The 24917-nt window shown below is 37.5% G+C and overlaps 1 protein-coding gene across 1 annotated transcript in view; it reads left to right on the top strand.

The window, feature by feature from the left end:
- Positions 1 to 24917, top strand: part of LOC307160070 (uncharacterized protein) — a 719517-nt gene that overhangs the window by 421755 nt on the left and 272845 nt on the right. The window lies entirely within an intron of this gene.

The following is a 24917-nucleotide window of genomic DNA, read 5'->3' as shown; positions in this document are numbered from 1 at the left end:
AAAGCAAAATGATCTATTAAACCTATTTTGAGTCAAAGAAACATCAGAGTGAGAAGGAAATGAAAAAGAACTGCCAACTGTAGAGAAGTGCTGGCTGAAAGCCTCTGCAATTAACAAAGGTTCACTAATAGTTTCATTATTTACTCTAATTAGGGAAATAGGGTTTTTTATGGGTTTGTTGGTTATAGAATTAATTCTCTTCCAGAATTGCTTTGGGTTCTTAAAGTCAGTTGATAAACAATCCTTATAGTAATTTGCTTTAGCATTTCTAGTAATAGTTTTACATTTATTCCTTAGTTCTTTATAAGCATCCCAGTCAGCAGAATCATTTGATATACGATATTTTTTCCATGCCTTGTCTCTTTGTTTAAATAAGTGTATGAGATCTCCTTTGATCCAAGGTAAGTGTCGACCCTTAACCTTGATTGATCTCCAAGGAGCATGTTTATCTATTATCTCAACAAATTCAGTATAAAAGTAATTCCATGCATCTTCAACAGATGGAATTAACTGAAATCTCTCCCAATTTATATCTAGTATGTCTTGAGTAAAGTGTTCAGTATTAACGTTATTCCATTTCCTTACTCTAATTAATTTTGGAGGAAGATGAGGCAATTTGATTTTCCAAATACAATAAACAATAGAGTGGTCACTAAGAGAGTCCGGTAATACCCCAGATTTTAAGATTCTACCAGGATGAGAAACCAAAATCCAGTCAAGCAAAGAAGAGGAGCTAGGACCAACTCTAGTGGGTTCAGTTATGAGTTGAGTTAAATTTATGCTGTTAAAAAGATTGCGATCTTTATGAGAGGAATTAGCTAGCCAATTCGAATTAAAATCACCTAATATGATTTTTTCACTAGCACAATCTAAAGAATTAATAGTAGACAAGATACATTCAGTGGTTTCAGCAGGAGCATTAGGAGGTTTATATATATTTCCTATTATAAGTCGTTTGTTTTCATGGAAAATAATTTTAACAAAGAGGCCTTCAAAATGCAGGGGATTCTCACTTGGCAATACAAGTTCTGCAGTCAATTTTGAGGATACATATATTAAGAGGCCCCCACCTCTTGAGCCCCTATCTTTCCTGAATAAAACATAATTGTCAAGTCTGACTTCATCATCAGAGATCTCACTGTTTAACCAGGTTTCGGAAAGAGTAATGATATGTGGATTATTATAAGCGAGCCAAGCTCTTAATAAATCAATTTTAGGAGGCAAACTCCTAATATTCAAGTGAATAACAAATAAACCTTTAGTGAAGTTCATTACTCATAAATATTAATATACACATAATATGAAAGCAAAAAATGATCATAAAGCAACATTGCAGGTTATTGTATAGAGCAGTAGGGGGCAAGTGAAGAGAAAGGCAGTAGGAGAACACACACACACACACACACACACACACACACACACACACACAGAGTATGCACATAAACCTGTAAGTGCACCACTCAGTCTGCATAACCCAAATAAACGAGGTCACTTTCTGCAGGAATAATTATATAGTATAACCATAACTGTATAAAAATCATCAAATGACATAACGTCAAACAATAATAATAATAATGATAAAAATAAAATAGTAGAATATAAATGCTACTTTATTTAATTTATTTAATAAATCAAAATATCAATTGCATATATCAGACTTATAAATATATATCCTTTCCCATTTAGGAGACCAAGACTAGCCCATCTTTTAGTATTACGCCTTTTTACGCCATTTGATTCATATTATATGGCAAACAATAGTAAAACAACACCAACCCTTTCCACTTCCAGCATTGATTTGCAAATAAGAAACAAAAAAACAGCAGTCACTCAAATAGCACTTATGCCAATGATAACAATACAAATAATAAATAATAAGTTCAATGCCAGTCCGGCGAGGAAAGTACCCACTGGGAGAGAAAAAAAAATAATAATAAAAAAATAATAATAATAATAATAATAATTCTCTCTTTTTTTTTTTTTTTAACAATTCATCAGCAAGCTGAGTATTAGCTCTAGCCTTCATTTACTAACTTTAGGCTGTCATGTCAGAGTCAATGGAGGAGTTCATAAGAGAGAGTTCACCAGCAAGGGATTCCTCAGCTTCCTCAGGAGTACGAAAGAAATGTGTCTTACCAGCAAAGGCAACTCTCAGTGTGCAAGGATAGATCAGAGCATACTTAATGTCCCGATCACGAAGCTTTTTCTTAACCGCATCAAACCCTCGGCGTCTCTGGACCAGAGCAGTGGAGAAGTCCGGATAAATGAAAACACGAGCTCCTTTGAATTGTAGGGACTCTTTCTTCTCCCTGGCTAGTTTCATTACTTTTAGCTTATCCTGGAAATAGTGAAACTTTACCAGGATCGGCCTGGGACCCTTGGCTCTGGAGTTGTCCTGCATACCTGTACGATGACAGCGCTCAATCACCGGAGGAGAGGAGAAATTCGCTTCACCTAGAAGCTGTAGAATCAAGTGTCTCACGAAGCCAAGGATATCTCTGGCCTCTGCCCTCTCTGGAATGCCGATGAATCGTAGATTAGAGCGTCTGCTTCGGTTCTCCGCGTCCTCTGCCCATGATTTCAGCTCAGTGTTTTCCTTTTCAAGCACTTTTACCCGTTTGACCAGCTCTGTTATATCATCCTCATTTGAGCTGACTCTCTGCTCCAGCTCGATAACCTGCTCTCCAAACATTTGAAGCGATCCATCTATTTTGGCCAGGTTGGCTCCAAGTGAATCAATTTTGGCATCCAAGTGTGAAATCATCTCCAGCTTCATTTGCTGCATCATGTCCAAAATACTTTGGAGAGTAATTGTTTCATCACCCATTGAGAGGCCGGTTTCTTCCCACTCGCACAAAGAGAAGAATATGTTCCAATAACTTGTTGGTTTGAAGTTGGAGATTGGTTTAGTTTGCTTATCTTGATATAACTCTAATAGATCCTTGAAGAAAATCGTTTTGTAGTGGAAAAATTATGTCACAATGACCTCAGTTAAGCAAAAACATTGGGCCAGCAGACTGAGCTTGCAGCACACACTCACACCACAGCGGCCATTTTGTTTTTTGATAGGACAAATTTTTTTTCAGTATGTCATGTTGATTATCAAAGATGGGATTTAAGGGATAAAGTTATTGGCTACAAGAGAACTTAATATGGTGACTTGATGTTTATTACAAACACACTTAAAGATTGTAAATAAATGTACATTATATGTTGACATTTAATGTACATTTATTTACAATGTCAGAAAGAGCTTTATTGCCAAGTATGTTTGCATTGGTGACAGAGGAAGCTTTCAGTTCACTGAGACAACAGCAGGACACAAATAGTAAAATACAAGATAAATAATTAAGATATGTGAAAGACACACATATGTATATACTGTACATAACAAAATAAACAAATAGACCATCTGTGTGTACAGGTGTGCAATATACAACAGAAGATTGTAATTTACACTGAGTGTAATAATAACATTGTTATTAGTTACGAACTAATTACAAATGCTGTAATAATTAAATATTCTCTTTAGGGAGATGACGATGAAAAATAAATTACATCAAACTAAAATTTCCCACAAAATATCCTGTTGTCTCAAATTATAAATCATTATAAGCTTACTTAAATTGGGTAAGGTTTTTCTTTGTTTTAACCAAAAATCTTCTGTACGTAAAATTTGTATTCGTGATGGTAAACTACACAAAAATTACTTTAATTTGTGATTTATTCATTATTTTCTTCATTTTTCTCACGTTAAAAATCAGAAAATAGTCTATTTAATTATATTTCTAATAAATTTGTTGATTCAGTTTTTCAATCGGTTTTATATTGAACCCTAAACTCCTCTCATGGTTTATGGTTCTGTAATTAAGTTTCCATGTTTTTTGTTGTTGTATTATATTGTACGACACTTACTCATGGTGAATTTACATGTATTTGAGTGATTGTTGTTTCTCTTTGTCCTCAGTCTGTGTGGATGCAGTATTACAGTGAATCAGTGCTATCTCCTGACTCAATCAATGTGTTCAAATCTTTCACACCTGAGAGAGCTGGACTTCAGTGGGAATAAAATAGAAAACAAAGGACTGGAGATCTTGTGTGAAGTACTGAAGCATTCACAGTGTAAACTGGAGATATTGAGGTCAGTATCATTCACATACTAGAATAAAAATGCTTAAAATCACTTCTACATAAAACAAATTAACCAAATCATTTTCACTCAATATCTCATGAAGAGCCTGAGTTTACATTTATTTTATCAAAAATAATTTTTCTTAGTGATGTGTTTTGTGATCTGATGAAAGCAGGGTCTTAAATTGACACCCACTATAGATGCAAAGTCCTAGGTTAACTTCACTGGTATAGTGGCAGGAAAAAATATTTCTTACTTGTCACAGAAGTCAGTAAAAAAAAAAAATGTTAACAACAAAATTACAAAAATATACAAAATTCTGTTGGCTCCTGTAGCCTATCCTATGATTTCAGTTGTTAAACCTTTAACTTGTGTTACCTTAAACGTTTAAACACGAGTTTTATCCTAGCCTGGCAACTTGGCAAGCCAGACCTACATCAAGATGTTAGGTCTGGCAACTCATCATTGGCACGGCTCAATCCGAGGGGCGGGATAAACGGTTGTCTCTCAAAATCCCTCTGCATGCAATAGGATAGCGCAGTGGTTCCCAATCCTGGTCCTGGGGACCCACAGCTCTGCACATTTTATATGTCTCCTTTATCAGACACACCCAGTTCAGTTCATTAGAGCTCTTTCCTAACGAGCTGATGATCTGAATCAGGTGTGTTAAATGAGGGAGACACACAAACTGTGCAGAGCTGTGGGTCCCCAGGACCAGGATTGAGAACCACTGGGATAGCGCTACAACCAATCAGAGCAACGAAGAAGGCTAGTTGGTATATTAAACTTTTGCCGTATCCAGTCGGCAAAACTCTGAACACTTCTTCCTTTTTTTTTTTAAATGACTTAAGTGCTGTTCTGTGCTCTTTTCTCAAAGAAAAGCTTAACTAAGTACTCCAGAGTCGCGGCCAAAGCCGATTCGAAAGACCGCTGTTCTCCAGCAGCAGAAGCCATTCTATGTTTTCAAGTAGCAGGGAACCGTCGCAACTGTCGTCATTGTTAAGCCCGCCCCGCCTACTCTATACACGATGTGATTGGCCTGACCTGAGTTTGGTTTTTCCAGCTCGAAAGTCAATGGAGAGTTGCTAGACCACACTGGCTGCAAAATACATTTTGCTGCCACTAGGGTGCATCTAGATTTCTAGGCTAGTTGTATCCATAAATGACAGACCAAATGGTAAGAAAACTGTTTCTCCCTTTTTTCTATGCACGGACTTCAAATTCAATCTTCCGCCCACAAGTGGTCGTAACCATTAAAGAAACAGAACAGAAATTATACATCAGAAAACATAGTAAATAATACACACACACACATATATACATACATAGGGGTGTGCGATATGACGATTTTTGATCGTGGACGATTAAAATGTCTCCACGATCTGCTTTTGAAGAAATATCGTAGAATCGTGCATTATATCTGTTCTGGCGCCTCTGTCCCAACATACTGAACAACGCGAGGTATATTCACATAAAATTTTAACGCAGCGGAACGGGACACTGCAGTTCACAATTTGCATGTGCTTTAATGCCTTGTCGGTTAAACAAGTGTACGTTTCTCAGCGCGTATGTGAAGCTCACATCCACTAAAAGCCTGTCTAGTACCAGCGCCTGGATACTGAACTAAGTTATCTTTCGAGTCTTATTGTGCATACTGTTAAATACACACAAGGTTTACATAAACAAAGTCGTTTTATGTCTAAAGTGAAAGCAAACTTGAGAAAATTGAGAGAAAATCTGCTTGTCAAATGCGTGTATATTAGATGCGTCGCGCGCAACTCTTAAAGAGACAGTAGTAATAGTAAACACGCTGCCGCTGGTCCTTAAAGGGATAGTTCACCCAAAAAAAAAAAAAAATAAATAAATATATATATATATATATATATATATATATATATATATATATATATATATATATATATATATATATATATATATATATATATATATATCATCATTTACGCACTCTAATGTTGTTCCAAACCTGTATTCATTTCCTTCTAATATTTTCTAATATTTTTCTAATATTAATATTTTGAAGAATGTGGCTATCCAAACAGTAGCTGGTCCCCATTGACTTCCATAGGAGAAAAATATACTATGGTAGTCACCGGGGTACATCAACTGTTTGGTTACCCACATTCTTCCAAATAACTTTTATTTTCAACAGAAGAAAGAAACTTATTCAAGTTTAAAACAACTTGAGAGAGTAAATTATGATAATTTGAATTTTTAGGAGAACTATCCCTTTAATGTTAATAAAACAACAAAATGCAAAGAGAAAATTACTCACTGCTCTTGACTGATAACTGTAATAGTAGCTTTAATAAGTATCAATGTATAATTTATACAGTGTGTTAAGTCTGTTTTGTTTTATTTTCATATTTGTTCATTTAATTACTTTCTTCAATGCAACTGTTAAATACACCTACTGTAGCTGAAAACATAAAGCACTGTTTAGCCTATTTAATTTGTATATTAAGTTGTGTATAACACATGATTAAGTTGTATTTAAGATGTGTAATGTGTATCTTTGATCTTAATATTTAATAACAAAGAAAATAATGACAAATATTTTTATCTTTGCCCCTGTCTGCCATTTTTTTTAGATATATATATATATATATACATGTTGTTACCTAATGTTTTGTTTTTAGAATATGGACATTAGATTGGTTGTAATGATAAGTCACAAAATAGTAAAACCAACATAAAAAGAATCGTGATAAAATCATTAATCGTGATTTTCCTGAAAAAAATCATGATATGATATTTTTGCCATATCGCCCACCCCTATACATACATATATAAAATAAACACAGGAAATATCAGAATTGCCTCTCAAAGAAAGATACAAATATGATACCTCATAGTGCTTGCAAAATCAACACTCCAAGCAAGCAATACTAATATACAAATTATTTAAATATTAAATTGACTCTTACACCCAACCAAGTACCAAGACATGTGAAGCAGGTGTGAAACATTTTCCAATCAGCTTCTTTATTCTGCTGCACTGAAGAATGCTGGACTGAGGAGACACCAGTTAAATGATAGCCTTGAATAGTTAGTGTAGCTTTGAGCAAATCAGGCAACTGTGAATTCTCCTGTCAGATTTGATATTGATGTAAAACTGAATTTCTCTGCCACTGGAAGCCTCTCATCACATGGATTTCTATTGAGATGACTGATTTTTCCTGCCTAATTGAGTTAAAAGTTAAAAATAATAATTATTCTGTCTGTTTGTCTCTTTCTAGTCTAAACGACTGTGGCATTACAGATGTTTCTTCTTTAACTCAGTCTTTGACAAACACAAAAGCACTCCAGTTTTTAAAAGAGCTTGATCTGAGTAAAAATACCATCGGATCCTCCAAGCAGAAGCTCATCAACGTGATGCAGAAATCAAGCTGTAACCTGAGGTGAGTAAACATCCTTTAGTTGCAGTAACACTAACTAACATAGGAATGCAAATTTAGATGTATTATATTTAAAATACAAATACAGGGTTTTATCGGCACTGGAAATATATTTAGGCTTCCATCTAAATAAATGTTTGTCCCGCCAAAGCTTTATTTGGTCATCTAATGTGATATCTGAACTGATGCACTTGTGACAATGACATGGAGCATTTTATTTATAAGATTAAGATGATTAAAACATTGTGAATAAAAATGCCTTATTTCTTTGATCAAATATCTACAGTAACTTCACATTCTTTCCGGTTGTATCAAATGCCCTTTCAAAGAAACACTCCAGTGATCTTAGTGGATTATCGCTCCTCTGGCAGCAGGTGCATAAGGGCTAGCATGTTATCTTAGCATACCGTAAAAACACAATCATTTATCACATTAATATCATGTTTTTTTCAATATAATGTCAGTCGAATTTTTTAAATAACTCCCTTCTGTGATCTGATGTGGCATCTTACTACAGAATGATGGGAAAAATACATTCATTTAGAGTATTTTATAAAAGAATAAAGTCTATACTGTCTTTTCCTGTGTCCTTAAAAATACTAAACATACTAAACTAGGAGCAAATTTGGAGTATCTAACTCAATCCCTCTAGCGCCACCACCTGTCCAAAGTTGGTAATAATTTATTTTTTTTATTTTTTTTCTATCATGAAAATGTTTCCGCCATTTAGAATTTTCCTAAAAACCTACTTTTTTTAACAACTAGGCCGTTGCTCCAATTTTCACGAAAATTAAACCAGATCATCTGCAGACCATTCCGACAAAAAGATAACTCGCAAAGAATTTTATGGAGCACGTGCGAAAATAGACATAAGGCTGTATCTCCTCATGCTTTATTGTATTCAGACCAAACTTGGTACATGCCATCACAATCATGACCTGAGGTTACATGCTACGTTTTGGCACAGCGCCACCTACTGGTGCAGAGATATGAAAAATTGCTATTTATGCTTATAACTTCTGAACGGTTTTGGTCTCAAATTGGTCTCGTTAGATTCGGGACGGCATGCCGAGTCGAATGATATCCACTTTTCCCATATCTCATTTTGAATTTTGTACTACGGGGGATGGAATACAGTAAGAAAAAAAAACAAAAACAAAAACATTTTATGCTTATGGAGAATCCCCATAAACCACATATTCAAGTGTGTGTTTTTGTTTGTTCAGGTAAACCCCACGATATTGGGAAAATAAATTACCCATAAAGATAGAAATAATTTTTGGTCCCCATGAGGAAACAAGGTCATAAATCATACAGAATATTTTTTGAAAACCAAAAATGCTAAATAAATAGTGTGATGGGTAGGGTTAGGGGTAGGGTTAGTGTAAGGGGAGAGAATATACAGTTTTTTTACAGAATAAAAACAATTATGCCAATAGAATGTTCCTATAAAACATGGAATCCCAATGTGTGTGTGTGTGTGTGTGTGTGTGTGTGCATGGATGACCGTGTTCATCAGCTACCACAGAAGACCATGTTTGACCTAGGAAAACCCCTGAAATATTGTTTAGATAAGTTTGTATAAAATTTTGCTTAGGTGAAAGTGTGTATGCCAAATTATGTAAAAATCAGTAACTAATCGGTTTACATGAATGTAATGTTAGTTTCAGTCTATTACACTTTGTACTTAATTGAAATATAATAATTAATTTGCAACTTGTTCCACTCAACACTGATTATTTTCTCTTCTAATTCCTCCTCACAGCCTCACAGAAGAAGGCAGGGTTAAAAAATTCTTCAAAGGCATTGGTGGATTGTTAGGTTTGTCTAAACCTGCGGATGAACCTGTGAAATCAACAGCACAAGAAAAGCCATCATCGGATGAAGGATCCTCAGCGGATGGACCTGTGAAATCAACAGCACAAGAAAAGCCACCATCGGATGAAGGATCCTCAGAAGGTTCTTGCTATAATACTGTAATAAATGAATACTGTGTGTGTCTGATGGTAATTTTAGTGAGATGCGGCTAAAAGGCAATTCATAAATAGCAACACTGCAAAACCCACAGCTATTACCAATTCAAGCTTTTTATACCTGTATTGTATAGTACATTTAAACAGCTTTAAATAGCATTGCTTTAACAAATGCACAGTTTATTATACTAGCTCTGTATGTTTAAAATGATCAGGCTTAGAAATTAAATAATGCAGCATTAATAGAAACACACATACACATTGTGAGTTATGTTGACTGGTTATTTGACGATTTAGTGTTCATACAAGATGTTTTGCTTTTTTACAGGTGAAATGGAGGGAGATGAGCCTGATCTCAGCTCAGAGGTGGATTAGCATGAATATGAGACTTCAGTATAAGACCTTCATCATAATGATGTTGGGATTAAACTCCTCCATAATGAAGCAATTAAAACATTGCTTATTGTAATTGTCAAATTTAGCAATTAAATATATTAAATGATATGAACAAAGTCAAACTAAAAATGACATCATTGTGTGATACATATATGCAAAGATTTATTAATGTCAAATCTGTCATATGTATTTTTATATTATTTATTTAACTTTCATCTGGTTTTTTTTATATTTCGCCTTACATTTTAAATACAGAATATCTATTTTTATTGATACATTTTCATTTGTATGAAACTCTGTCTCTCTGGTTTGACTGACATACGGATAACGCCTGTTATCACCCATAATCCAGCACATTTTAAGTTGTAGCTTTCTCATTCCCCAGTCTAGATATTTTATCCAATGCTTTTTGATCAGTAATAATAATTTTCTCATTTGCCATTGTATTATATATTTACACAATATGTTAGCATAATAAAATACAAGTTGTTATAGAATATGCAATTATTCTATTATAATTATGCCTTTTTGTGTATGAAGCACTTATGTATTGTAGTCAACCGTAATTGTAACCTTATATAATGGAAGTGTTATATAAAGAAAGACTTGTAATAATCATTGTAACCATATATGAAGAAAATGATTTATGAAGAAAAACTCTAAATTGTTGTTGTAAAATGGTTTATTGAGAAAGTGGTTTATAAAGAAAAACATACCACACTTAAAGGGATAGTTCACTTTGAAATAAAATTTTGGTATGTTTTAGCTTACCTCAAGGGCATCCAAGATGTAGGTGTCTTTTTTTCCGCAGTAGTTTCAATTTTGATATTTTTAGGTCAAACCGTTCTTGTCTGTCAGTCATATAATGCAGGTCTATGGTCACTGTCTCAAAACACAAGCACAGAGTCCAAATTAAAACAATTCCCCATCGTCCAAATTAAACAATTCCCCATCGTAAGTACACATTGATGGCCTAAGACACGAAACGAGCAGTTTGTGTGAGAAAACGAACAGTATTTATATCGTTGTTATCTCTTGAACACAGCACACGTCCAAATGATCTGACGGCGCGGGCGGGTATAGATATATAAATAGATGTCGCCTTGGCTACTGCAGTTCATTGGAACGAAACCGTACCGCTTCAAAATGGGTGGGACTGATCGTTATAGAGCTGGTAAGTCCCGCCCCTTCCGCTAATCCCCCTGGACCTCAAAGTTGAAAAACCGTCAATGCAAGTGAATGGGAGAAAATAATTATTTTCTGGTCCCGTTTGAATTTTGCCATGAATGTGAACATATGTTGTCTGTGAATTTTTTATAGAACTTTTCGTGTAAAGAATGCTACAGTTTAGCGGGTAGAAGTTTGATACGGTTAGACTTTGTGTGAAAGCACTTTGTGGACTACAACTCTTCGCTGCTTTCGACGCGTTTGAAACGTCACCACCACTAGCACACGGCTCTAGCTCACGGATCCCGCTAAACATGACTGTGTCTTTGGTGCACTTCACCGCCTTCTTTCAGGGAGAGGACAAAATCGTTGAGGTTGGTGAAAACCACGGGTAAGTCAACTTTATGGGGTGACGTCACATAGGCGACATGTAGTCTTTCTCGTTATGTCTTTTCCACAACTGCTAGCCGACGAATCATACCATATACTGTCAAACTTGTAACATGAAAGATTATATACAAAATTCACAGACAACATATGTTCACATTCATGGCACAATTCAAACGGGACCAGAAAATAATTATTTTCTCCCATTCACTTGCATTGACGGTTTTTCAACTTTGAGGTCCAGCGGGGTTTTACGGAAGGGGCGGGACTTACCAGCTCTATAGTTGCCGCCTCTACTGCCATGACATCATCGTAAACGCGCCACATTTCAAACGCACAACACAGGGGATGGTGCTCTTGATTCTCGGCATGTGGATGTTTTTAAATTAAACGTTCTTATAATGGTTTACTATATGGAAGGAAAATTCTTAACGTGTAATTAAACGTTGCGTTCATATTCTGGGCTCATCTGATTTTTTGTACATAGCATAGCCTACTTTATGATTTTAGTATCATAATGATTAATAAATGCACGCACAATTATCCGTGAACTTGATTTGAACAAATGCCTTTCAACTTGTGTGTGCAAAATTCAGAATTAAATGAATGTGCAGCAATCTTTACAAATAGAGAGTCTAGGCCTAATGTACTGTTTTAAACTACTGCCATTAAAAAAGCGCATTTAGTTAATGTTATGTTATTTTTTTTCCATCTGCCTATGTTGATTATGAAAAGTGAACAGCACGAGTAGAGAGACATGGAGCGAGTCAGACATAATTTTGACCACTTCATTAAGTTTTAATAGGGAAAATGTGGGACTGCGCCAAACAAAATCTTACTGAAAGCTCATTTTCTGAGATATCAACCTCAGATTTGGACCACAAGTTGGTTTGATTTATGGCTTTGATTTTATAGCAGTTTTAGAGTTAAACATGTTTCATAAAATAATGTTCATAAACCTCTATAACTTTTATTTTGTTTCATTTTTTTAAAACTTTTTTTTTTTTTTCTTCAACAATAATCTGCCAAGGGTCTTTAAAATGAGACCAAACTTAAGTTTGTGCTCCTAAGCTTCACATTTGTATGGAAGTTTTTCGACACAGACATTTTTGTCCACTATGGACCTATTATTACAGCTCCACTATTACAGGGTGTAATTCTCATTCCGGCCACTAGAGGTCACGGTTGGGCCTCCGTTACTGACCTGTATATAATATTAAGTGAATTTATTTTGTGCTCGACTTGTGATGTTTTGACTTATTGCTAAACTTTGAATGAGTATTAATATGCTCTTTGTAAGAGAGAATGTAGAAAACGCCTGCAGGAATGAGTAAGGTGGGAACATGAAAAAATGACGGTGAAAGTGGATACTGTTTTTCCCCCATGCATCATTGTGGATTGATGCTGTTGCTTGGACTCAGACTTCTCTCACGATTTCCCTCAGAGACTTGGCCCACGTCTTTCATGCACCTTTGGATCCTAACAGATAAGTTATGCTTTAATGTGATTGTCTAAGTCAATGGTTCTCAACTCCAGTCCTCGTGACCCACTGCTCTGCACATTTTGTATGTCTCTCTTATCTGACACACTCAGTTCAGTTCATGGAGTCTCTCCCATAGACTGTAAAAAAATAGGTCTCTCCTAATGAGCTGATGATCTGGTTCAGGTGTGTTAAATAAGGGAGACATACAAAATGTGCAGAGCAGTGGGTCACGAGGACTGGAGTTGAGAACCACTGCTCTAAGTGATGTTATCCATGGAATTAAGTGGTATTTAAACGAATGGGTAATATTTGAATACTGCTATTGTGTCCATCTGAGATTGAAACAAGCTGATTATGATTGTCAAAGTATAGTTTATTTTGTTTTGTTTCCTTTTTGGGTTTTGTTTTCAATGTTTTGTTAATTCATATGGCTATTTTTGATGGGGGTTTTCATTTTCACTGTGCAATTAAGCAATATAAAATAAGTCAGATGGATCCCTCATACTGAAGATTCTGGTGTGATTTGTAACAATTTTCAATAGGTAGAACCACTTTTTGTGTAGCCCTTTACCTAGGTATAAAGTGGAGGTGGCTACACCATGTGTAACATTTTTAATTGATGCACAAGGGTTAAAATAATCTAACAATAAAAATGCTATTATGCACATGCTACTAATTGTTATTGTTTGCAGAAATGTTTATTGATAAAAAACAAGGACACACACACAACACGGACAGGATACTGAACAACTATTTCTTTATTTCTCTTGATTAAAAACCTTAGTTTGCCCCCGTCTGAAGCCCTCTACGAGCACACCATGAACAACTGCTTTAATTCAGAAAAACAGAAACAAAATCATAAACTTGCCAATCAAATTCCTCCAGAGGACTGACCACAGTAATCACATCAAGCTTCTGCACGACTGTCCAGTTTAAACTCTCGACTTCATGGCGATATCAGGCCTGAGGACTCGTTTCACATCTCAGCACCAATATCTGTGGTTCGCTCAGAGGTTTCCCATCATGCCCTGGTCTGAGCGATCGGTCAGACTGCGTATCTCTAGCTGCCTGCGGGACATCTCTGCAGTTTTTTAAAGGGAGCGGTTTATAGCTAACACAAGTAGAGACGGCAAACTCTGGGGACAGACATGAGAAAAATAATGCAGAACCAGCTGAGAGAGAGCACTTCTCCTCCAAATGTTATCTGTAATTCGGTCTTTGGATCTCTGAAACACAAATTAAAAATATGAAGCACACCAAAAACAACAATGACCTCCCATCTAACAGTGCAGGAACTAGTGCTTCAGTGACATTCAGAGGAGATCGCCGGGTAAACAAACTTCACTCCATTAACAGAGCAATAAACAGCTGGTACCTGAAATAACACATTAACATACACGTGTATCAAACAGGAAACAGAACTATTCACAATAGAGGGGTTTATGGGCTTATTATGGACACTTATTTCAGGTGAAACTCGCCGCCTGTTCAGACTGAGCATGGAAACATGTCGTAAAGGTTTTTACACTATGCGTCAGTCGTTTTATCCTGTTGCTGGAATACTGCAAAATGGGAACGTCCCTGATTTTAAACTAAACTAAAATAATCCCTCCACAATTCATCCAGACGATCACGTTTACGTTCCGAGACGAGATTCATCTGGTATAAGAGCATTATGAAATGACATCGAATTTAGCCTTCACACCGTGTGTGCCGTGTGAAACTCTCTGGGGGCGTCGTCTTTAAAGAGCACATGAACGCAATTTCAAAACATCCAATCGGATTCTTAAAGGGTTACAGGATCTTTCCAGAAGATCTCGGCATTAAACGGTGATGGGGCTCGTCGTTAAAGAGGTTCGAGTTGAGTTTATATCAAAAAGCCCTCTTGGAAATGTACATAATTGACATCAAAAGGCAAGAATAACTGGCACTCAAATATTAAAAATACATTTTGAAGACAGGAACAGCAGTCTGATCCAGCAGGGAGAACGTGACCGCCTGCATAGAGAGGACTTCAGGACAAAAGCGTTTAAAAGAAAGAGTTGAATTCATCGATAGCCTACATTCAATCATAAACCAGTTTGTGTGAGTTGACCTACAGCTAGACAATGGTGTCTGACGTTAACGGTAGAATGCACCAAAGAAACAAACGGCTTGACCAGATTATCCAGCTGCGATAAATAGTGAACTAAAAAAGTGATTACAAAACCTAGTACTACAAACCATGTCAATCTATGAACTGAAGCAAAGCACCTGCGTTTAACAGACGGATGAGCGAGTCGAACTGAAAGTGTGTTTTGTTTAGGTGGCGGAGCTCGGACACGAACTCCACAGCCTCGACACTGGGTTTCAGTGCTTCGAGAGACAGAGAACAGATCCAAAAAAATAAAATAAAAGGAAATCATAACATAATAAAGCTATTTGACTGAGGAGCGCTCACAGTATCAGCGGGGTTCTGTACACCTAACAGAATAATATCAAATACCATCCTCTGTTTATTACCAAAGGAACTAAAGGTTGATGCAAAAATACCAGATAATAATAATCATCATCATCATTCAATGGAAGTTACGGCATTTTGTACACAAACTCTCCCCTCCGAACATATGGAACGCAGATCAGAAGATCATCAAATGTTTTTTTTTTCTTTTTCTAAAAAAGGAAGAAAGGAGAAACTGAAAGCTGCGTGTCCAGCTGAAGGCAGGCGTCCCTGCGCTGGTGTTAGACAGAGGCGTTCCCGTTAGTCAGGAGTCAAAGCGGTAATCTAGACGTGATGATCGGACTCGGAGATTCTTGGCTGTTCGGATGATCTGGTCGTCATGTTGGACTACGCCGACACTTTGTTCTCTTTCTGAAACAAACGGGAAAAAAAAAAACAGAACAAAGACAAACATTAGAAAAGCACTTTATTTTACAGTCCTTAAAGAGTTATTCTAAACCTAACCGTAACCCGTGACTTGTATTATCAGTACTTGCTTGTTTAAGTAGGCTACATTAAGTTTAGCCTACGTACTGTAAAATAAATGTAGCCACACAATATATAGATTGGGGCCTATAAAATTCAGTCTTATTTATATTGTGTGATATTAAACAGTAAATTCCATTTTTACGACTGGATTCCAGGATTCTGTCAATGAAATCTGTAGGGCCATAATAGATGAACTAGTATTAGTAATATTTCTGAGACATATTTAATCAATTTGCTCTTATTTCATTGGTGTAGAAAAAGAGCAAACTATATAATTTTGTGGGAAAATCTCAATAGTCCAATATCAGACAAATAAGACAAAATGCCAAACTCTAAATGGCTGATGATACTAGAGATCGACCGATGATCAGTTTTACCGATATTTAAGATTTTTTCATAATCAGATATTAGTTTTGTAATATCGGATTCAATAAAATAACGTGCCTTCCTAATTAATAAACTATTAGTGCACAGCCATTAATGCACAAATTAGATGTTAGTAACAGACACTTTAGTGACATTTGGACTCTTTCAAATGATGCATCTCTACATCAATAAATAGTCTGAAAGAGTACAACTGTCACTGTTTTGTTTTGAATGCAAGGAAAGAGTGATATTACAGAAATCACAGTATTGACAAAAGTGTTAAATAAATCATCGTTCATTTCTGTTCTGTTGTTATTATAGTGTCAAAAAAAGAAATAATACAATAAATAAATATTGGTTCTGCAATAATCACAACAATTTTGTATTATTTATATGCCATTACAATATTTATTGATTCTTTAAATTAGCTTTCATTTTTATATTATTAGTTTTCATTTAATTTTACTTTTTAAATTTATCTGCTTTGGTAATTTGATTTAAAAAAAAAATCTATATTGCTTCTATTCATTTGATCATCTTAGTTTTAGTACTTCAACTTATTTCAGTTAGTTGCCAAGGCACATTTTTTTCATGTAATATTTACATTTTATTAGCTTTATTTCAATTGCCAACAGTGATTTTTTTCTTGTTAAAAATAACACTGTACAACGCATCGTGCATCTCTAATATTTATGTTTGGTCCATTACTGGGGTAAAAGAGGAAGTACAAACCCTGTACTCAAAGTCCGCGAACTCCCGTCCTCCTCTGCCGCCTCTGAGGCCGCCCCTGAACCCGCCTCCGCCCCCGCGGGAGGGCATGAACGAGCCCCTGCTAGCCGCGCGCCCGCGCCCCCCGCGGAAGCCCATGCCGCCGCCTCTGCCACGGAAACCGCCGAGCCCGCGGTTGTGACGCAGTGGAATACCGAACGTCTCCGCGTTCATCCTCCTCTCCTCTGCCCAGGTCTGCCTCAGTTTCCTGAAGAGAAGGAATGAAAAACACATCAGAATGCAATTCAACACAGTGGGCCCTATCATACACCCGGTGCAAAGCAGCGCCAGCCACGACGCAAGTGTTTTTTGCTAGTTTCAGCCTGACGCAGTTATCATTTTCATGTCCTGCGCAACATTGTTTATAGCAAATGAATTTGTGCCCATCTGTGTGCTCATGGGTTCTGGCGCATTTTTGGTGCGTTGCTATTTCGAGGCAACTGAAACCTGGTCTAAAGTCAATGGCGCAGTATTTTTTTTGTTATTTAAAGCGGGCGTTAGTAATATGCACCTACACTATGTCCCGTATATAGTCTGCTTGCACGCTTTAACCGCACGCACAAGCAATTACGTTTCCGCAAGCACACCTGGCTTTTAAAGGGAATGGGAGATGAGACTCTGATTGGTTTATAGCATGTTGCGCCCAAAACACACCCATTACTCATTAAGAGAATAGGGACAACCCTTTTAGACCATGCCCCGGGAGCACCGACCATTTGTCCCGTCGTTAAACTAGCAAAAGTGGATTCAGACACGCACACGCATGCGCTTTAGACCATGAGCTTAGATCCTTAAAATAGGGCCCAGTGTCAAAAAAAAATCCACCTTTGGCAGGCGGCCTGTTTAATCTGCAACATGTTTACACGACATTCATCTCAGCGCTGGAATACACTACACAACTTCACATATGGACAGATTTAAAACACTAACCCTCGGTTTCACAAACAAGGCTTAAGATAGCCCGACTAACATGTATGTTTCAGCTGTTTTAACTGAAAGCAACTTGCTTCTCAAGATGCACACAAGTAATGTTTTTTTCTAAGGCATATTTATAAAAGCTACTTAGATGTCCTAATTGAACTAAGGTTTAATCCTGGCTTAATCTAAGTCCTGTCTGTGAAATCGGGCCTAAGCATCATACACTAAATGACTGAGGATTATAAGAGACTTTCAAACCAGAGGAACATTTTTATAGTGCCTATAACTATAACCATTTTCGCACCGCAAGATTTGGGAAGGATTTTAGTTATGTTGGAGGGACAAAATTAACTCCTACGTTGATTGGCCGAACGCATGCCATCCAAAACACTGGCACAAGCCATTTTTTAAAAAGTCGTGTAAACACACAGTTTACATATACTTACTCCATTAACATGTAAAACACGAATAAGACATAAACATATAGAAAGCTAATGTTAACGGCATTTACCTGATAAGGCCTTTGTCAGCGGCGTTGTTCTTTTCTCAGCCTCGATGAAATGAAGCACTGCAAGTTGTCATAGATTTCGTCTCTTGGCCCTGCTTTTTGCTCTTTCAATCGCATAACTATATGTTTATATTCCATCTCCGTTATTATGACAAAAACACAGCTCCGCTCACAGTGTCCTCCATCCTCTAGATGTTGAATGCCACGCTTAAATTACATAGTTGTCACTTCAGAGTTCATACTGGCGGTGCAAATACAACCTAGGAAAATGGAATTATGGCAAATTAATGGCTAGTTCCTATAACTGAGTTCCTATAACCACCTGATGCAAAAACCCCTAGACACTACCAGACTTTCAACTGGTTCTGGACACAACAAACTCACACAGAAACACACAAGACATTTCTAGGAGACGCGTGAGAAACGAGACAAACATGGATCTGCAGAATATGACCACCGTAGTTGTTGTATTAACTTATTAATGTAAAAACGACGGTGTCAGTATAGACTCACAGTATAGACAGTATAGACTACAATTGCGAGTTAGAGGTGAGTGGCGCAGTCAGTTGTTTTATCTGTGCTGATGACTCAAATATTGAGGCTAATTTGTTCAGCGTGTTCTGTCCATTTACTTTTCTACTGTTATTGTATTTTATCGCAACACTAAAGGACAGATAAAGATAAAGGAAATAAAGGACAGCTTTGGTTTCAATAGCGACGTGTCATTCACTTTGATATACAGGTGCTGGTCACATAATTAGAATATCATGAAAAAGTTGATTTATTTCAGTAATTCCATTCAAAAAGTGAAACTTGTATATTATATTCATTCATTACACACAGACAGATATATTTCAAATGTTTATTTCTTTTAATTTTGATGATTATATCTGACAACTAATGAAAATTTCAAATTCAGTATCTCAGAAAATTAGAATATTACTTAAGACCAATACAAAAAAAGGATTTTTAGAAATGCTGGCCAACTGAAAAGTATGAACATGGAAAGTATGAGCATGTACAGCACTCAATACTTAGTTGGGGCTCCTTTTGCCTGAATTACTGCAGCAATGCGGTGTGGCATGGAGTCGATCAGTGGCATGGAGTCGATCAGTCTGTGGCACTGCTCAGGTGTTATGAGAGCCCAGGTTGCTCTGATAGTGGCCTTCAGCTCTTCTGCATTGTTGGGTCTGGCGTATCGCATCTTCCTCTTCACAATACCCCATAGATTTTCTATAGGGTTAAGGTCAGGCGACTTTACTGGCCAATTAAGAACAGGGATACCATGGTCCTTAAACCAGGCACTGGTAGCTTTGGCACTGTGTGCAGGTGCCAAGTCCTGTTGGAAAATGAATCTGCATCTCCATAAAGCTTGTCTGCTGAAGGAAGCATGAAGTGCTCTAAAACTTCCTGGTAGACGGCTGCGTTGACCTTGGACCTCAGAAAACACAGTGGACCAAGACCAGCAGATGACATGGCTCCCCAAACCATCACTGACTGTGGAAACTTCACACTGGACTTCAAGCATCTTGGATTGTGCGCCTCTCCATTCTTCCTCCAGACTCTGGGACCTTAGTTTCCAAATGAGATTCAAAATTTGCTCTCATCAGAAAAGAGGACTTTGGTCCACTGTGCTTTATTAAATCCAGAGTCAACACAGCCGTCTACCAGGACAAAACAGAGCAATTCATGCCTGCCCACACTGCCAAAAGAACCAAAACCTGGTTCAAGTACCATGGTATTACTGTGTAATTACTGTGTGATTTCATGTAATATTGTAATTTTCTGGGATTTTGATTTCGTGGGTTTCATAAGCTGTAAGCCATAATCATCAAAATTATAACAAATAAAGGCTTGAAAATCTCACTTTGCATGTAATGAGTCTATATAATATATTAGTTTCACCTGTTAAGTTGAATTCTTGAAATAAATCAACTTTTTGATGATATTCTAATTATATGACCAGCACCTGTATATGACTGACAGCACCAGTGCTACTGCTGCCTTCGTGTTTCATCTGCATGGTGTTTACCACGCTTGTATCATGTTCATGAGAGCACCGGCATCGCCGCTGCAGTGGACATCAGTACTAGGCTTTGGCACGACCTCCACCATTAACCATAAACACTGTGACGGTGCAGTGCTCAGCCTCGCGCTATGGATGTTTCATGTCCCGGGATGAACCTTGCTAGGCAATAGTGCCGTCGCCTATCCATGTGCCTGGGGTGCTGAATGACGGCTGTTAATGCAGTCTGGAGACAATCACGATTTTAGATCCCGATAGCGCCATCTTCGGTGACGCGGTGTCGAGAGACCGACTCAAAAGGGAACGTCACCGGTTACCTAACGTAACCTCGGTTCCCTGAGAAGAGGGGTTCATTTGGAAACAAAGCTAGTCTATTTCTAAACGTAATGGTGCATGTCCACTACAGCCAATAGAATCTGTCTGCAGCCTTCGAGTTGATCACAGTTTTTTTCGACTTGAGGTGCTCTAAGCGATGTTGGGTGACGTCACTTCTTGTTGACGTTCGAAGTATTGTCAAACAAAATGGAGGCTAGCTCGACCCTCCCTCCTCCTCATACCGTCCCCTCCCCCTACCTTCTGTGCTTCCTGAAACAGGCTTGTCCGATGTAAATTCGGGACTTCGCACGTTCCTTCTCCTTTTCTCTCTTCTTTGCCATTTGTTCATCGGAACGTCGTGTCTTTGGTCGTGTGTCGACTCAGCCATATAAAAATTCAAGAGAATATAATTCTAATGTTAGTCGTTGTCGTTGTCTAGGACATCTCTCCTCTAGCTAACTTCCCTCTTCATGCTTCTCTCTCTTCCACTCCCCACACTTCATGTGCACACGCACTAACCCCCCAACACCCACCCCCAAATCATTTTTGTCGGTTATTGGCTGGAACACTGTTTGTTATGCTGGTCCAGGCTGGGCCAGTTTGTTTTTGTTTTTGTTTGTGGAGCCTGGGCTGTCTACAGAGACTGCGTTTATTTTTACAGTGTGTTCAGGGGACAGGCAGCTAACGGATAGTGAGGGGATGTTTGCTGTATGTGACAAAAAATGTTTCAGCCTAGAAAACGCGTGACATCGCTTAGAGCACCTTTAAAGCAGCGCTGCACAGACCGGTCGGTGTATGACATCAAAGTAAAGTACCCTCAAGAACGATTAGAGAACAGACAGTTCCGTATGCTTTTGAATCACTCTCGCCAGATGTGAAAGGCAACACAATGAGGGTTTATGCAAACCCAATCTAATATGTTCTGGGACTAATATTGTCTGTTCTGGGCTACTGCGGCAGCATTACATCCAATAGAAAATCAGATCTCAGAAAGTGGCCCCAGCTACATAAAAATAGTAGAATCTAATCCTTGTAGTTTCCCCCTCTGTCCCCATAGAGTGTTTGCACCTACGTCACGGTTTGGTCAGTTACTTGGATGCGCGGCCATATTGGAGATACTCGGAAGGAAACCACAGCATGGATTGCACTGTTTATGTACTACTGAACACATTGTTACACTAATTTATGATGTCTAAAGTAAACCACAGAAAAAAACATGTGGAAGCTGCTAAATCATATAGATATAGATGTTGTGATGAGGCAGAGACAGTGGGATCCATTTGCAGCTTTATTAGAGAATGGTCAAGACAGGCAGGGTCAATAACAGCAGACAGGGCAATGCAGGTTAAGCAGAGACAAACCAGGTAGACAGGCAAGGGTCGAGGCAGGCAGCAAGAATCAGAAGTCGATAAACAATCCAGGTCAGGGCAGGCAGAAGATAATCAGCAACGATAAACAGTCCAAGGTCAATAACAAAATCAAACACGGGAAATAACGCTCAGAGAGGATGGCCGGGGCAGATCAAGACTTTGCACTGAATGGATGAGTGGAAGTGGTTTATATGTGTGTGTAGATGAGGTGCAGGTGTGTAGTGCAATCAGTTCCAGGTAAGAGGCATAATGGGAAATTGGAGTTCGGTGAGTAATGTTAATATTCCGGAGACGGTTCCCTCCGGTGGTGAAGAGGAGGCGGTGCGGGAACCTGCTCTGTTACAATAGAGAAGGACTTAGTAAGCAGGAAAGAGCGTAAAATTTTGCCAAACTAAAGTTAATATGTGGTAAAGATCCGAACAAGCTAGCTTCTTAGTCGTGGACTGACGACCCGACAATTCTTCCTTCTATTTCTTATCCTGACATAGGCTACATTCAGATTGTCAGTCCAAATCCGATTTTTGTTCATATCCGATTAAAATCTGATCAGAATTAGCTAACCTGAACAGCAAAAAATTACATGAAATCCTACATCCATATGTGGTTTGAAATCCTATACAAATCACATATCAGGAAATCCGCTTCAGTCTGAATGCTCTGATCGGATTTCGCGTGGTTTATGTGACTTTCTCACGCCAGTTAAAATGTAAATGTCAGACGTTGTTAGGAAACATGCTGAAAGTCGCTACCGAAACAAGACTGTGTTGTTGCAAAGTACCGGACGAGCAGAAAATTATTATTTTTGAAACATATTTTGAAACCGGCGAAGACAAGAGTGCGGAAAAAAAGCTGTGCATACCAGCCTCCTACAGTTCTGCAGCTCAAGACACAGTAGTCCAGCGGCTACACATTTGCACGTTGTAAAATTTAAATAAGACAACATCTCTATTGCAAATGCAAACCCCTCTATCAACGCAACGTCATTGCCATAGAAACCAATGCAGATATTCTGGAAAACGAAAGAACTACATGGACACACAAATTGATCTGAAGTTGCGATACAAAGTGTGGACATAATTTTATATCAGATTCCAGTCGGATACAAAAATAATCTGATTTGGACTGACAATGTGAACGTAGCCATAGTGAACTACTTTACATCAACATTTTAGCCATAGTCAACACTTCATTTACACATGTGGTTGATGAGTTGATGCTGTGCCTCTCTCAACCACAGATGTCTTCTTTCATCAGTTTTTTGCACTCTTCTCTTTAACTTTTGGCAGTCTATAGAACTCCAAATGTTTTTTCCCGGTGCGACCGATTAGTACAGACCAAAACACGACCATTTTTCAGCAGCAATAATCAGCCAAATTTGCAAGTCCGTTCAATTCAGTGGCATTGTTTACATTCAGTGCCGCCAATATGGCCGACTTCCGGATTGATGACGTGTTGTGAAAACCCTCTATATGGGGAGGCTGCAGACCTGGAGCCAGTAGATATACGGCCCAGACAGTTTTACGCCCCTGTTGTTCCTGATGTGTCCAGTAGGGGGATATACTGCGAAATAACATCATTAAACCGACGCTTGAAACTTACACATGAACCATATTTAGCCCCAAAAAAATATTTATTAACCCCATTTATGAATTATGATGACTCCCGTTACCGTAGATGACTCTCTTACGGTTTGCCACTCTTCTTTAACTGTTTTTCTATCCTCCTGTCAAAGTGCTCCTGCTCACTGATAAATATATATATATATATATATATATATATATATTAAAAAAATTAAAAAGGACATCCATGGTGAATTTGATCTTGTCACTGTGAGTGTGTGTGGGTGTGTGTCCGCTGCCCAGAACTGATGTCAGGTGAGTGTGGATTGCATCAATTCGCTCCTGATCTTCAAAGTACAACGGCACAGGCACTTGTTGGTGGAACACTTTTGGAAAAAGTGTCAAGCCACTTCGATTTCTTTTGGCCACTGATGATGGACTGTGCAGAGAAAATTGAAAATGACATTAAAACATCTTTAAAAAAGAGATGGGTGTTTATATTTTATACAAGTTTAGAGAGAGATTTTCATTCCCTTAAGTAGCTAGCAAACACACACCTTTATGAGATGCAAGTTAAAGAGAACTTGGTAAAGGCAGAGTATGATATAACCCACATTAGTGCACATAGCCTACATTTTAGTCCATTAGTAAGCTTTTTTAAGAAAAATGTATATTGAGATATAAATTAGATAATTCGATCATCTCATTTATAAGAAACAACTTAAACCAGAATCTACATTCAAACCATATGGGAAAAGTTTTTAATGTGTGTTTTATCATTTATGACGTTGAAAATTATCAAAATATTTGAGTGAGTGTGCAGTTTAACTCTTTACTTAGAGAGAGAGATTTACATACATATATACATATTTTATAAATGTGTCTTTTGTGTGTTCACACACACCATAGACTATAAAAAAAAGAAAGAAACAAGTTCACATATTTCCAATATCTACTGGAATGCAACAAAATAAAAAATAAATAATAGATTTTATTAATTAATTAATTTAAATTAAATCAAATCAATGGCCTATTTGGTGTGATCATCCCTTGCCTTGTTTTCTCCTAATGCAATTACAGTACCAGTAGATTTTGAGACTTGAGGATTAAAAATAAATAAAAATAAAATAAAAAAGGTCACATGACAGGCAGTATGAAGAGCAAA

Source organism: Squalius cephalus (assembly GCF_949319135.1).
Source record: "Squalius cephalus genome assembly, chromosome: 6".
Classification (NCBI taxonomy): Eukaryota; Metazoa; Chordata; class Actinopteri; order Cypriniformes; family Leuciscidae; genus Squalius; species Squalius cephalus.
This window is presented reverse-complemented; position numbering and strand designations above follow the sequence as displayed.